The following is a 16,935-nucleotide window of genomic DNA, read 5'->3' as shown; positions in this document are numbered from 1 at the left end:
GGAACAGAGACCCCAGGCAGGCTGGCTCAAGCACCTGTAAGGTGCAGGGGTCGTTTTGCTCCAGGTTAGGCTCGAATGAGGCTCAGGCGTCGCCAGACGTTGTTCTGGCTCCACTTTGCACTCCGCGTGGCCCATTCCCGGGAAGGCCATTCCCTCTGCGGTGGCCGCAGAACTGATGTGAAAGTACTTAACCTCGGTTTAAATATGGCCGCAGGGACCTGGGGTGGGCTGGGCTGGTAGCCAGACTCCAATACTCTGGGAGCTTAAACGCAAGCCGGCCAAGACTGCGGCCCTGATTGGCTGGCCTGGGTCATCTGTTCCCCTCCCCTCTGACCAATCACAGTTGTGAAGGGAATTCAGTGAGCTGATTGGCTGAAGCCTGAGCTAGGCACCGCCCCCCATCCCGGAACTGACCATGCGCTGAGAGGTGCGGTAGGGATGGCTTCCCGAGGGGAGAATGGGGCTGTTTACTGAAATAATGTGGGTGGACCCTGGGCTCCACGGAACCTTCGCCTCACCCTGGAGGAACATCATTCCCATCTTGAAGCTGCAGTGACACCCATGACAAGCAGCTGCCATTGTGGGGCACTGCGAGGGAGCCCTGGCTGTTGTAGAGGCAGTGCGGGATGGAGGGTGGGGAGGGGGAGCCAACGGACTTTAGACCAAAAGGACTGCAGTTCCCGTCTAAGCTCCGCTGTCACCACCTGTAACTCCTGGGGCACGTCATCGAAGCTTCTGGGCCTCAGCTTCCCTGTTGGTAAAATGGGAATGCCGATCCTGAGCTTGTGGGGCTTCTGTTAGATTAAATGAATTACTGCATAGAAGAGACCCAGTGCGATGCCTGGCACTTCCCAGAGCACTCGTAAAATGTCAGGTGCCTCCCAACAGATCCAGGTAGCTGCTTGACTTCAGAGCCCCCCTGTTTCTCTTAGTACATTAAGTTCTTTAACTCTGTTAGCTTTTTAATATACTCCCTTTTCCCTATTCTTACCTTATCACATATTTATATGTATTCTGTGTAGTCTTGTTTGGTAGTTGTAATCCTGTGGAGTTATTTTTTTCCAATCTTCTTATAACTTATTTATTCTCTTTATTTGCCCATTTTATCTTATTTATATTGTCTGCATATTGTCCCATTTCATACATATTGGAAAGAAAAGATAGTACGTAGCATTTATTTTATTTGAGTCCCCATTTGTATCTTTCCAATGCAACCTTTGAGCTAATTTCTTTTATTAGTAAATGCAATTAACTGGATCCTGCGTACTTATTGTGTAACCAGTATCTATTTCTTTCACTATACTATTTTTAAACATGAAATCTAAAGGCTTGCTATTATATATTGTAATAATGGCAATAGAAATCTAAACTGTACCCAAATACCCCAACAACATTTAATAATGTTACATGATAGCCCTTTGCAATTCAAAAAAATAAATAAAGGTACTTCAGCAGCCAGGATCGCATTTCCATCTCACAAAAGCTCTGCCAGGAGGAAGAAAAAAAAATGAAGACTTAGAGAACGACACTTTTTTGCCTAAAATTGCACAGCTGAATGGCGGGACCAGACTTCTCTTGCTGTTTTTTTGACTCAGAGCTCGTTGTTCTTTTCCACTTCAAAATGTTCTTTTGCCTGAGTACCGTGTACCTACTGAATAAAGGCAAATCTTTGGGAACTAGTCTTCATTGTTTTTTGTTTTTTAGGTTTTTTTACAATACAATTTAAATCTCATTTCCATCAAATTTCCCAGAATGTTCTTCCCCGATTCCATTCATCAAAGACGGCGTCAAGTTCACAGCAGGCTAAGAACAGGTCAGATTTCCCAGCAGATTCCTTTATGAATTGTATGATTTTCCACCAGCTAATAAATAGTGATTTTTTTCAGGAAGCGTGGCCTTGTGGAAAGATCATGACCCTTGGAGTCCAAAAGAAAGACATCAGTATCTTGGGTTGTATCACTTCTTAGCTCTGTGGTGACTTAAGTAATCCAGATGTTTTCTATACAGAGAATGGCAGTCCAGTGTAAAGTGATGTAAGTCTGTAAAGGAATTTATCAGTCCATGTGTCTGCTCAGTCCAAAAGAAGGCAGCCTTTGCTTCAGGTATGGCTGGATCCAGGTGCTCAAACTATATGATCAAGACTCTGTGTCTTTCATCTGTTCAGCTCAGTTCTCAGGTTGGGTCTGTCCACAGGACAGACTCTGGCAGCTCTAGGCTTACAGTTTACCAGCTCAGCTACTTGAGCAGAATGAACTTTTTTCAACAATTCCAACAAAATTTTTAAATTGCTCTAATAAAACTGACCAGGGTACCATGCCCATTCCTAAACCAATCCTTGTGGCCGGAAGATACAACAAAGTGATTGGCTGTGCCTCAGCCATGTGCCCATCCTTGGATGCACATGGACTAAGAATGGGGCAGATTGTTTGTGTCCTACTCTTGATTTCGGCTCAGGTCATGATCTCACCATCATGAGATCGAGCCCTGCATAGGCTCTGTGCTGACCATGGAGTCTGCTTAGGATTCTCTCTCTCTGCCCCTCCCATGTGCTCAAGAGCGTGCGTGCGCTCTCTCTCTCTCTCTCTCTCTCTCTCTCTGTCTCTCCCCCTCCCTCCCTCCCTCCAAAAAACAAAAAAACAACAGAAAACGAAAACAACAAACAGAGTGCTGAAACGCGAGAACAGGCAATAAATACATCAGGAAACTTACCACAGTGACCTTGAACAAGTTACTTGATCTTGCTGAACCTTACTCTTCTTTACGAGGCAGGAGTAATGACACAGTCACTCTGGTTGCTTTGGCATGAGATACTGAAAGTACTTTGCACGCAGTAGATAAACAATAAATGTGAGTTTTCCTTCCTCTCTTCTGAAGCTTCCACTTTCCATTCTCCCCAGACTCTACCAGGACTGTGTATTGGAATACTGACTATGTGTCACCGTGTTAAGACGCACATTTGTTTTGGTTGCTTTGTCTTTCCTCCTGACAACAAATGATACATTTGTAGATAAGATGGATCAGAATACAATAGGGTAAATAATGATACAGGAAATTCTTTATTTGGCTGGGAACTAGCAAAGAAATGTGATCAGAGACTAGATAAGATATGAGAGCAAAATGCATTCTAATTGTTGGTTACATAGCAGTTTTCTGCAGGCATTGGTGACCACACTCTACCCTGATACCTTCCTAGAGTCTAAGAATCCTTTTTTTGTTACGTGATTGCTTTATACCCCTCCTCCTCCACCAGAGGGCTGGGATAAGACTGAGGATAAAATAAGGGGATAGGAAATAGTTGTACAACTTCTACGTATTTTGTGTGATTACGTATCTAGAGATACGTGTATGATTTTAAATTATAACCTAGGATCTTAACCATATTGTTTTTTCTTTACTTAATCTATCTAAAGTTTAGCATACAGTATAAGGTAATGAGTTCCAGTTTTTTCCCCCTAGATAATAGTCAGGTCTGCCAGCACCGTTTATTAAATGAAGTCATGATTTAGTTACTGACCTTTTTATTGTATAAATTGCTGTATGTAATGCAGTTTATCTCAAGGTTCATCTCCCCACGATACCACATTAATATTACATTGTTTTGATTATGGTAATTTCATAGTATGTTTTAATGTCTTGCAAGGCAAGTCATTCCTCATTGTTCTTTATTTCTATTTTTGGCTAATCTGGAAAATTTATTCTTCCGTATAAAAATGAACATTATTTTATAAAACTAACAAAATTTGATATCCAGATTGAGTTACATTGAATTAATATGGTAATTTTCAGATAATCAATATTTTACTCCATTAAGTATCCCATCCATGGAGATAATATATCTTTCCACTTATTGATATCTAGGTAGATATCCTTAAATACAATTTTATACATTTTTTCATATAAGTACCATATGTTTTGGGTTTATAGTACATTTCTGTGTATTTCTTAGCTTTTATCATGCTTGTGAATATGTTTTTTTTTCCATTTTCATGCATGCTTGATTTAGGAAATACATTGTTTTTGTGTATTTATCTTATATTCAGCCATCTTATCAAATTAAAATGTTTTTTATCTGTAGCCTCTCAGATTATATTGATACACAGTGATATCAGCAAAGAGATTTTTTTTCTTCTTTTCTTTTCCAGTATTCCGGCAAGTTATTTTTCTTGTCTTATTGCATTTTGAAAACCTCTAGGAAAATGCATTGTAATACTAGTGATGCGGGTCATTTAACGTTGTTCTTGTTGCAATGAAATTTCTATGGAGAGTTTCAAGAGGGCACTCACGCGATCCGTGTGCCTCCTCAATTTCAAAGACAGTATTTCCTTTAATCATATCTCAGGGTGTGGTTTTAAGGTTGAACTAGCTAGAAATTGTTTGGTGGTGAATGGCAGAAACTGAACTCAAACTAGTTAAGGAACATTTGTAGATTCGCATAACTGACTTCAACAAAGATTGGGCCAACGTTCTCATCAAATGTTGTCAGGAACCTTACCTCTCTCCATCTCTTACCTATGATATTTTTACCACTGGCTTCATGGACACAGCATCCCCTGGTTGCCCCAGACTTACGTCCCCTCCACCCGATAACCTGAGCAGGAAGTGAAGACTTTCGTAATCGCTCCAATTCAAGTCCCAACTTGATTTGATGATCGTGAGCCTCAAAAACAGTCCGTCACTTTTCCCAGGAGGATAAGACTGTGGATGGGCATGCCTGGGTCATGTTGCCGCTGCTCTGGCCTAAGGTGGACTAAGAATGATGGCAGGGGGGATGTTTCCCTAAGGAGATGAATTGTTCCCAAAGCGTGAAACGAGGCAGAACAACAGATTCTACTAAATAGTTCCTCCTTATTCAATCTCTCTTTGGATATGTGCTCTCTCTGAATTAATATTCCTTTAAAACTGAGCCCTACGTCAAAGTGTACTCACCAGAGCACTGGAGAGAGAGACTGTTATTTTTTCAGAGAGAGCGTATTTCCGCAACGTAGCCTAAGATTACTTGACATTTTTGCTAGCCACACCGTATTTCTGAGTCCTAATGAGTTGATGTTGAGTGACTGCTGTCATGGGGTGTGACTACTTTCCTGGCCGTGTCTCCCATCTTTTAGTGCCATATTCAGGTATTTTTAGAATCAGCTCCATCACTGCAGGTTATCCAAGTATTTTCCACTCCTGGAATTGAATCCTTTTTGAAACCTCTTCCCCAGGCTTGTGCCGTTTGAGGAATATTGATCTCCTCCTAAGTCCAAGCCTTTCGTCCCAGTTCCCGCTGCCTGGGATGAACTTCTCTCTTGTCCATTTGGCGAATCCACAGCCAAGCTGTGAGAACCGGCAGAATGCTCCATTGAAGTGCCTGAGAAGCTTTCGAAGATTTTTCTCTGAGCACTTATCACACTACGCCTTAAAAGAATGCTCTATCACAGGTTAAATGACAGAAGGCTTTTTCTGTCCCTTGAAGGCCTGATGGAATTCACTTTCTGAAGCTTTCTGGGCACATACTTTTTTTCCCTGCAGGATGTAATTGCTTCTGCCTCTGAGAGAGACTATTTCTCCCTTCTTCATTAGTATTGTGAATTTGACTTTGCTCTCCTCTGCATTAGGTGAAGAGATGTTGGGTCCCCCCCACCGAGAACTATGGTTGGGATTGGATTCATCATTTCAGCTCTTTTTTCTCCCTAATAATTTCTTCTTTTATCTTTGAAAATGGCTACCATCTGTCTTCTTTGCACTCATCTTGCTTTTTTTCTAGATCCTTGAGGTAAGCAGAATCTATTTTCATTTGCCTCATTTAAGATTCCTAACATTTGGAACTATGAGTTTTCCACTGAGAACGGCTTTAGACATATCCTACAGGTTCTCAGAATTCATATTGAACTTTCTATTTAAAATATAATCATAGGGGTGCCTGGGGGGCTCAGTTGGTTAAGCATCTGGCTCTTGATTTCGGCTCAGGTCATGATCTCATGGTTTGTGAGTTCGAGCCCCACGTTGGGCTCTGTGCTGACAGCACGGAGCCTCTGCTTGGGATTCTCTGTCCCTTTTCTCTCTACCCCTTCCCCTTTTACGCTCACTGTCTTAAATAAATAAACATTTAAAAAAATACGTAATTGTAAATAGTTATGTGCCTATCTTCTAGCAGACTACTCGTGAGCAAGGTTGAACAGTCTACACAGTAATATAGGACCACAGAATCTAACAGATGTTGATGGGGCACCTGGGTGACACGGTCGGTTAAACGTCCGACTCTTGATCTCAGCTCCGGTCTCGATCTCAGGGTGGTGAGTTCAAGGCCCATGTTGGGTTCTGCACTGCACGTGAAGCTTACTTAAAACAAATGTTGATTTATTCTTCAGATAAATGTGTAAGTGTTGCAAAGTAAGCGTATGTATTTTTACCCAGTCTGTTTTCGTGCTGGGACTTAACCAACACAGAGTGAAAAAGGTGTTCAAGTCACCACTTTTAGCTTGAGTAACTCGGTGATTTACCAGTTCGTGCAACTGAAAAGTCCTTGGTAATAAGGCTTCAGACATGGCAGGAATCAGGTGCTTAAATGATGTCATTACATATCTCTTCCTCTCTTTTTTCTTTCAAACACATAGTTCAACTCATGGCTGTGTTTTCTCCCATTCTCAGAAAGGATCTCCCTACATTGTGATAAGACGCTCTTCTTCCACAGGTCCAAACACATGTGCTTCTCATAAGTCACAAAGTTCAAAGAACAGAGATATGTCCTGAGAGGTCCAGAGAAAGTGCAGGGTGGTTGGTCCAACTTGGGATATATTGCCCATTTTTGCATTTCTGTGGGTAAAGAGAGAAAGTCCTTGATTGGCCATCCTTGGTCCCTGATGATGTTTCTGTAACAGAAATGGGATCTTCCCCATGAAAACCATGAGGGTTGAGTGGCATTAGTAAGGAATTGGGGTTGGGGGTGCCGTTTGCCAAAGGAATGGATGTTGGGCAGGCAGACAGATTCTACAGTGGTTCATCCATGAGAGGTCAGCCAGACAGAGTTCAATGGGTAATATGAAAAGGAAGGGCATGGGGGCGCTTGGGTGGCTCAATTGGTTGAGTGTCTAACCCCACATCAAGCCCCACGTCGGGCTCCGTGCTGACAGCTCAGAGCCTGGAGCCTGCTTCGGATTCCGTGTCTCCCTCTCTATGCCCTTCCCCCGCTCACACTGTCTCTGTTTCTCAAAAAAGGAATACATATTTTTTCAACAAAATTTCTTCCTGGACGTGTTACCCTGAGAAGGACAGGATGTGACTTAAGTGGTACTCATTCAAAGAGTGGTTAATTTGTATCTGATCATGAAGAAACACCAGGCAACCCCAAATAAGGAAAGTTCTATTAAAAAGCGGGGAGACTAGACTGCATTCTTCAAAAAATTGTCAGTGTCATAAAAGATAAAGAAAAGCTGTGGAAATGTTCCAGCTTCAAGGAGACGACAGAGACATAGCCACTAAAAAATGCAATCTCCGATCCTTGACTAGGCCTTGTACTACAGGGAAGAAAAAAAAGCAATGAAAGACTTTATTGGGTCAATTGACAATATTGGAATTCAGATAGTAGATTAGATAAAAGGATTGAATCAGTGTTAAATTTAGTGAAGAGGGTAACTCTACTGTGGTTATAGAAAAATATCTCTTATTCTTCGAAATACGCACTGAACTGTTTAAAGGTGAAAGGCCGTGATATACACTACGTGCTCTAAAATGCTTCCGATGTGTGTGTCTGCATATCTGTAGGAATGAATATTTACACACAGCAAATGAAAAAGCAGAAGAGACAGAATGTTAACCAAAGGTGAATCTGGGTGAAGTGTCTATAGTTATTCTTTGGACTCTTTTTATCCTTGTGACTTTTCTGCAAGTTTGAAATTATTGCCAAAGAAAAAGTTTAAAAATATCAGCGTTTCGCTTTCTTTAGGCAATAACAAAAGTAATTGGGATTTTTTCCAACGAGCTTGTGACATGAGATAGGTTTTGGAATCTGTTTCCAAAGACACAGCAATTAATATCAACCGGTCCCTGATTCAGAATGCCATTGATTTTTATCCTGTTAGCGGAGATATCAGGCCATCCTCTCATTGACTATTTGAGGGCGTTTTAAAGGGAATTCGAGAAAGGGTTTCGCGACAGCTTGCACTTTCTGGGCCATTTTCTCCCAGGCTCTGAAATGTCTTTTGAAGGCAGATCACGCTGGTTACAATGGGGAGGGCAGATGGGGACGGAGACTACCCGGAGGTGGGAGGATATTCAGGGGGCTATTGGCAACCGTCGAGCCAGGAAATCATGAGTGGAAGAAAAGAGAACACGTCTTTGAGAGATTTTTCAGGGAGCGTTGTCAGGACTAATCGAACGCGGGGGCCAGGGCAAAGGAGGTGAAAAACCCAAGCTGTCTGCTTTGGAATCTTGGCAAACGATAATGCCAAGTAACAGGATTGAAATATAGGTAGGGAGATAGGTGGATGGAGGTTCTGAAGCATTGTGGAGGAGAAAGAGGTTATTTTGGCATTGATGCTCCCGTGGGATTTCCCACAGAAAACATACCGAGTGGGAAATTGGAAGTATAGGTATGGGGCTCAGAAGAAGAGTCAAAGCTCCCTGTAGTTTGGACGGTCATCAGTGCGTAGGTGCTCATTAAAACCTTGGGAATGGCTGGGATGACTCAGGAAAAGTGAAGGCCCAGAAAAAGGCGGGGGGGGGGGCGGGGAACTAACGTAGGATCCTGTGAACATTCCTTTTAATAGGAACCATCCCAGGGCATCTGGGACAATAAATATTTAGCATATTTGAAACCAACTATGGACAACCAAGTAGGATGAAGTTGGGCAAGGGTCTAGTTTGTTTACTACAGAGGGAGTAAACCAGACGTAGTGGAAGGAGTTAAGTCCTACATTCCTTGCTGACCAGAAATCTGAATAGTTGACCAATCCAGAGGAGTGGTGGAAAGGTGGACATAGGTGTTAGGGGAGATCCAAAAGTCAGAGCCATTGAATAGCTGGACTGCAGAAAGAGCGCAAGATTTGGATTATTCAGTGTGTCCCGAGAGAGGACTTTAGCCTCCCAGCTGCATCCTTAAAATGCCCTACTTGGGGCGCCTGGGTGGCTCAGTGGGTTAAGCGTCCGACTTCAGCTCAGGTCATGATCTCGCGGTCTGTTGAGTTTGAGCCCCCTGTCGGGCTCTGTGCTGACAGCTCGGAGCCTGGAGCCTGCTTCGGATTCTGGGTCTCCCTCTCTCTCTGCTCCTCTCCTGTTCTCTCTCTCTCTCTCTCTCTCTCAAAAATAAATAAAAATTAAGAAAAAATTTTTTAAAAATTCCCTACTTGAAAGTGATTTGCAGGAGAAGGGTTCGTAACAGCATTTTACACAAACAGTGTTTACGTGCTTGGCAACTTCCCATCAGTAAGGGTTCCTGGTTAGATAAGACAATAGCTGGGTTAAGTCCCTCTGAGAGATAGAAGGGACAGAAATCCAACTCCAACGATTTAAGAATTTACAACCAGGGATTATGTAATACGATGTTTCAACTTGCAGGCTCTGAAGACGGTCGTGGTCCAAATCTTCGCTCTACTGCTTACTTATCTGACACTTTTCTCATCAGGAAAACAAAGGTAATTACAGGACCTACATCACAAGGCTGCAGTGCAGGTTAGTTGCCTTGATCAAAGTAAATGTCTTAGAACAGGATCTGACACATAGCAACACGTAGTAACTGCTCAGGAAGCGGTCACTCATTTTATCCAGGAATGATGGGCTTCAGGCGTGGCTAGATCCTGGTTCTCCAAACAACGGCTGTGGCGAATCTGCCTCTCCGTTTTTGGACCAGCTACCCCTGTTGACTTTATTCTCAGGTGACCTCTCTACCCTGGGGAAAGGTGACCACCAGGAACCGCAGGCCCCAAGGCTACCGGTTTCACAGTCCCGGCGGAAGAAAGGGGTCTTTTGCCCCTGATTCTGGCATAGTCCCAAGGATGACCTTCATCGGCACAACTAAGGTGATGTGGCCGTCCATATTACCACGGGCAACGGAATGAATTGGACGGATCGTTCTGGAGCCACGGGCTCTGTGTGCTGTCTTCTCTCTCATGTTGGAGATCTTGCCTGGCAGGGCAGGGCGGGGAAAGTAAGTCCTCCAACCAGCACCGCCACGTTTAGCCTCGTGCCTCGCGCCCTTCCGTGGTGCCCGGCACCTCCAGGTCCTGGGCCTCCCATGTTTCTTCGGAATGCAGCTGCTTGATTCTGCTCGCGGTCTGCCCGCGTGGGTGCTTCATTCCAGATTTTTCCGTCCTACCATGTCAGTTTTCTCACTCGCCCTGCCTCCTCTCCATCTCTCTCTGTTCGCGTGTACTTATTCTGTGGACCTCGGAGTTACCGTCGTCGAGGGGTCTTTCTGGAAGGAAAGGAGATAAATGCCCATGTTCATTCCACTGTGGAATCCTGAGTCCCGGCAGAGGGTTTTCTGGAGGCGGTGGTTCTTGCCATCCTGACAGATGATGTTCTCGAGGATAACAGATTTCCATCAATAAGGTTATGTTGGATAAAGAGGAGATACTATGGATTATATGCACTTCCCCCCGAGCAGTAAGTACACTTCTTTCCCTGCCATTGATCTGTAACACACCAGAACCACGCTTTGAGAGCAGCTGATGAATATACTGGTTACTAAGTGCTTTCTAAAGATTCTGCGGTGAGGACAGCATTCGGTAGAGGGATCTGCAAGGGCTAAGAGTGTGTGTCCATTCCCACAAACCAGAAAAAAAAAGGTAAAAGAGCCCTCAGGTGCCATCCGGGGGGAAACGCACCCCCAAGAAGCAGGTACTTAACTTCCGTGAGCACTGGTGGCAGCCTGCATTTTGTGACACAGCTCGTGGCCAGTGTCTCTGTGTCCCCCATGTGTCCTCTCTGTGCCCACACTCTGAGCTAAAATGTGGGACGTGAAGGTCAGTAAGACAGAGCATTCACTGGGGCGCCTGGGTGGCTCAGTCAGGTGGGCAGCCGACTTCGGCTCAGGTCATGGTCTCGTGGTTCATGGGTTCGAGCCCCACGTCGGGCTCTGTGCTGACAGCTCGGAGCCTGGAGCCCGCTTCGGATTCCGTGTCTCCTTCTCTTTCGCTGCCCCTCCCCTGCTCGCGCGCTCTTTCTCTCTCTTAAAAATAAACACTAAAATTAAAAAAAATTCTTTTTTAAAAGGACGAAGCCTTCTCTGAGGTTTGGTTTCCTACCCAGGAGACTTGAATCATTTTGGGAAAAGATAACAGCTGCCAAAATGGCAGTGAGGGGGATGTGGGATGTGGTATCTTACACAGGAGAACCGGAAGAAGCCATTCAAAGCGACTTCGCGATTACATCTTTCCAGAGTCTTCAATCAGTTGGTCACATCTGAACTTGGAAGATACTTCTGGGTTTTTGTGGGAGGTTTTTTTTTTTTTTTCCCCCCATAAACAGCGGATCAGTGCCTATGGTTAATGTTCAGAGTTGAACCCATTTTTATTATAATGCCTGTGGTTTTTGTATTGTTGTTGTTTTTTTAATATCCCAGTCCATCCACCCGTTTAATATCCTGTCTTTCCAGCATATAATTTCCTCATCTCTGCTGAAATAAGATTTCGAAGCAAAAAGGATTCCCCTATGCGTGTGTCTTTTTTAGGGCTGAAAACACAGATCCTGTAAAGGTACATGAAGACCTCCGCTTTCTGGGTTTGTTGGGGGGCTGCAGGGGGGGCTTGTTAGCCCCCCCCCCAAGACTAAGCGCTCAGACCCGTTTGGCGAATCCATGCAAAGCGTAAAAGTGAGATTTCTTCCTAATACAGCCCATCCTGAAAACTAAGGTGACTTTGTTTTTACTCAATAATATAATGAGTTTTATTTTGAGTGATGCTGGATATAATGGCTAAATCAATATGTGTGTTTAGCGTTGGGCTTTATTTCCGCACTAAGTGACAGGAGATAAGCCGCCTAGAGTGTGTTAATTGCTTTGTGTTTAGCATATAACGCTAATCACAAGTAGCAGAGGTGCTCTGGGCCACTTCGGGCCTGGTAATGGGGTTTATCTCAACCAGGCTTTGTTTACATTATCGACTGGAGCCGAATGGCTCCCGTTTCTTACACCCTTAAACACTAAGCTGGATTTGCAAGCGTAACGCGAGACCTGCCCGCATTAGCAGGACCTAGTGCAGGTGTGGAACGAGGCAAGCCAGACGAAAAGCAAGCAAACGATCATGCCGTCCCTGGCATAGGGTAGCTGTGAGTGACAACAGGACCCACAGAAGGCTCGGTGGAGCCAAGGGACCTTCACGAGCTGGACCCGAGCTGGAGGGACCACAGGTTAAGCGGGGATCTCTCCGCTTCGGCACCATGACCGTTTGGCTCTGGAAACCTCCTTTGTGGGTGGGGGTTGTCCTGTGTATGGTAGGATGTTGACGAGTATCCCTGGCCTCTGTCCACCAGATTAGAGTAGCCTTCTCTGCCCACGGTTGGGACGAGCAGACGTGTCTCCAGACATTGACAAAGGTCTCCCGGGAGGGTGCGGGGCGGGGGGCAAAATGACACCCGGTTAAGAACCACTTAGTTAAAGGAGGCTTAAATATAGCTTTGGTTCTGGACAGAGGTATGTGGGTATATTGGTATTTATATTAGATGCTGGCTTTTTTTTTTTTTTTTAATTTTTGAGAGAAAGAGGGTGCAAGTGAGCGAGGGGCTGAGAGAGAGAAGTGGGGCTCACCTGAAAGTGGGGCTCGAGCTCCCCCAGAGAGAGGGGGAGATGCAGAATTCGAAGCAGGCTCCCGGGTCTGAGCTGTCAGCACACAGCCGGATGTGGGGCTCGAACTCAGGAGCCGTGAGATCGTGACCTGAGCCGAAGTCAGAGGCTTAACCGACTGAGCCACTCAGGCGCCCCGAAGCTAGCATTTTAAAAGCCTGGAGACTTCGGCTAGTTATCTGCGTTTGGGGATTCTCTGGAAATGTGGGGAGATCTGTCCTCCCTGTCACATGGCTGTTCCCAGTAGGAGGTGATGACTAGCTGTCCCTTCTCGACAAGGCACGTGGTCCCCAGGTTTCCTCTCCTAGGTTTCTCCTAGGCTGCTTCCCTCATTTGCCTCCACCCTTGCACGGGCTCCTGGAGGCATTTGCTCTTGGAACACCCGCCTTCAACGCTGCCCAATCCAAAGCTCGTCCCTCAGCACCCGGAGGATGCGATGGAACCGGGTTCCCACCTGAGCTCTGCCAGTTACCAGCCTTACGACTCCTGCTCCAGTTGTGTTTTTCAGCCGAATGAGTCCACAGTTTAGGGAAGTTAGGGAGGAAAGGGGACAAATCTGAAAGCACCCGGGAACTTCATAAATATTGCTGCCGTGCCCCATTTTTCGAGATCGCCCCGGGGCTTGTGCTCAGAAGGTGCGTAGACTGCCATTACGGGGCCATTTCCTTCCCTTCTCATTTGCACTTTCAGGCAATGGGGACCAGAGCCTCTATCCTTCAGATGACAGTGGCCTCCAGGGACGTCACACTTTGTTTTCATGAACTATGAGTGGGGGGTGGGGGGAAGGGTATGGGCAAAGCCGCTTCACCATACCGCTTTTCTCTCCTTTCCCTCAAGGACATGAATCTATGGGGAGCACGGTGGTTAGGTACAGGGTCCCTGTTACCCTCCCCACAAAAACAATCAAGCAGGAAGTCAGGAATTCAGCCCATACAGCCCAGATCGGGCTGCCTGGGATCAGGCCCAGTTGGCACCTGTCATCTTGTGGGTCCTACGGAATCTCACACGTACCGTCTCGCTTGGCTGCTTCCATCCCGCTAGAGGAAGGAAGGGGCAAGTTCTGAGCCCCTCGTATTGGAGCTTCTAGGGCCTGTGGTCAGTTCCTTAAACCTGCGGGGTGCTGGCCCTGAGTTCCTTGCACATGCTGTTCCCTCTGCCTTCTGCCCTTTCTCTGGTGTCTCTTTCTCTTCCGTCGGCTTTCTGATCAACGTGAATTCTTCGGAAGAATGTCTTCTTTTTTTATTTTTTTAAATTTGTTTAATGTTTGTTTATGTTTGACAGAGAGAGAGAGAGAGAGAGAGAGAGAGAGAGTACGAGCAGGGGAGGGGCAGAGAGAGGGAGACACAGAATCCGAAGCAGGCTCCATGCTCCAAGCTGTCAGCACAGAGCCCGGCGTGGAGCTCAAACCCACGAACTGTGAGATCATGACCTGAGCCGAAGTTGGACGCTTAAGTGACTGAGCCAGGCGCCCCTGGGGTACGGTTCTTAAATTAAGGTTCTAGGAAGCTTGGGGGTCCATGGGTGTGTTTTTGAATGTCTCTTATTTTCGAGTCTGAGAGACACTGGTCTTGTGGGATGTTTACATGGAATCAAATACACGAAACAGAGTCTGATAGCTTCACCAAGACATGTTATGTGTAAGGCCGAGGGAACACTCGAGAGGGAATCAAGGAATCTGTCAGTGGGAAGTCAAAGAAGGCTTCGCAGGGGACAGAGGGTCCAAACTGAGTGTCGAAGAATGAGGCAGGATTCCTGAGATGGTTTGTTGGAAAAGGAATTATGTCTTAGAGTCCAGAGTCTGATCTCTAAACTGTGATTTGCTGTTTATTAGCCACATGATGTGAAACAATTGTCTTCATCTTTGTAAGCCTGGGATTCCTCTTCTCTAAGGTGGGGGTGCCCGTGTTCCTTCTCCCCTGAGAGTGCATAGCACAGTGCCCTGATGTGCTACCTTCCCGGCCATTGGGACCGGCTCCGGAGGGACACGGGGGCCACCTATGGAGAGGAGCCTGTATGGTGGCAGGAAACAAAGACACGGCGTGGCATGGTTAGGAAAGTGGAAGTCATTCGGTGTGACCAGGGATAGTGACTGCAAACCCAGATGTCTCCAGGGGCCGGGCAGCTAAGATAAATCAAGGAAGCCAGAGGCTAAAGATTGGTGGGGACCATGGCAGACTGGACAGCCCTGGGAGTCCTTGAAAAGCATGCGAATTTAACTGCTTAACATATATGAGCAGGTGTATGAATCATGACTTCAGGCTGGGTCCGGCTGTTGGACTGCCCATTACAACCAGACAATATGGGAGGGTGTGTGTGTGTGTGTGTGTGCATGTAAGAAATTGGGGTTGGCATGGAGAGAGTGTGGGGATTATAAGAGAGAGGGACGCAACATCCGTGTTTTACTAACCCGTTAAAAATACTACCAGGGATACAGGAGGTTGAGATCGGTGTTACAGAAAAGATGTGAAATCTACCAATTCCAGGCTTTCCTTCCTACCCATTATTCCAGCCAAGATGAATGGAAGCCAGACCAGGGCCAAACAGCCTTGGGGGTTTCTGGAAGAGATTGAGAGGGCTATAAAGTTGGAAAGCAGAATAGATTCTACACCTGAATAATCAATTAATGCCTCTTTAATGATTGCAAAGGAGATATGTACAAATTTCAAATCAATCTGAAGAATTAATCAACCGAGGCAATAGGACCTCCCGTCTCAGTAGATAAGCCAGCGGGGTGTGGTTTGCAGACAATCCTGTTTTACCGTAAAACAAGAGATTCGTGTCTTCCTTCTTCTCACGTGGCAAACGGGGAAAAGACCTAGCGGTTTTTTTGTCCAAGAATATGAGCTTGAGGACCTGGGAGAGAAGAAATGTTATGCTACAAGACCACAAAGAGAAGGTTTTTTTCCTCATCCAGTGAGCCAGATCTTCTAATAAAGAGGAAAGATCAGGGGAGAAAAATCAAGATTCGGGCAATGGAGAAAATCTGGCCCGTGGCATCTCTTCTAAGGATAAATCGAAGATTTCCTGAAATTTGTAACTCCGCTGCTGTGGGGGGTTTTTTGTGTTTCTCAGAAGCCACTGATATTTTTTGCATTGTTTATGAAAACATCCGGTTACACTAGCAATAAGTTTCTTTTTTTTTAATTTTTTTAATGTTTATTTATTTTTGACAGAGAGAGACAGAGACAGAGCACGAGCAGGGGAGGGGCAGAGAGAGGTGGGCGGGGGGGGGGGGGAGACACAGAATCCGAAGCAGGCTCCAGGCTCCGAGCTGTCAACACAGAGCCCAGCATGGGGCTCGAACCCACGAACTGCAAGATCGTGACCCGAGCCGAAGTCAGACGCTCAGCCGACAGAGCCACCCAGGCGCCCCAACACTAAGTTTTCTCCATCGCAGCCTCCGCTGACATATTCCTTTGGGGAGACCAGCCGAAGACGCATGAAACAGTTAGGTGGCATTTCAGGCCTTGAAAGAGCGCGTTCTAATGTTACGTCTGTAGCTCCCCCTGCACTCCAGTGTGTATAGAGGCCGGGTCGCCTTCTTCGTATTCTCAGCGCCTGTTCAAGGGCCGGGAACGTGGTAGGTATCCAACACATGCTTGCGGAATAAGTGAGTTTATTACGTAAGAAATTCACGGTACGAGCCCAAGTGTGTTTTGAGAGGTCAGGGTCGGGGATCTTGAATTCGAGTCGTTGTTTAAAACGTGCAGTCCAGCAGAGTAGTTAGGGACAAGGCGGGCAAGCTGGCCTCCCCTCTTAAAACCTGTGAATTTAGGCAATATGCTTAAGACTCCTGCCTCAATCTCCTCGCCTGTGGAATTGGTGGAGGTAATGCCGTCTACCTCACGGGCTTCTTGGGAAGATCAGGAAAGTTAATGAACGTAGAATATGTGATGTGCACTCAGTAGAATTCAACCATTATCATTTCTAGGGATGTTTTCCAGCGACATTCAACACACGCTTGTGTAGGCCTTCCTCACGGATGCTTACATTTTCCTCGAAGCACCAAATCGTAAACTCACTAACTGTGGAGGCTTCATTTCACTCATTAGTCCTCAATGACCACGTTTTTCTACGCTTCAGGTGTCCAAAATGTGTTCCTACCTCAGGACCTTTGCACAAACGATCTCTCCTCCAAGAGGTGTTCTCAAAGGGCTCTGCGGAAAAGAACATCCGTT

At 45.8% G+C, this 16,935-nt stretch overlaps 1 protein-coding gene across 1 annotated transcript in view; it reads left to right on the top strand.

Moving 5' to 3' along the window:
• Window positions 1–16,935, top strand: part of HS3ST4 (heparan sulfate-glucosamine 3-sulfotransferase 4) — a 394,090-nt gene that overhangs the window by 276,647 nt on the left and 100,508 nt on the right. The gene's annotated exons all lie outside the window — the stretch shown is intronic.

Source organism: Neofelis nebulosa, chromosome 18 (genome assembly GCF_028018385.1).
Source record: "Neofelis nebulosa isolate mNeoNeb1 chromosome 18, mNeoNeb1.pri, whole genome shotgun sequence".
NCBI classification, from domain to species: domain Eukaryota; kingdom Metazoa; phylum Chordata; class Mammalia; order Carnivora; family Felidae; genus Neofelis; species Neofelis nebulosa.
Note: the sequence above shows the minus strand (reverse complement) of the source record. Positions and strands in the feature narration are given on the sequence as shown.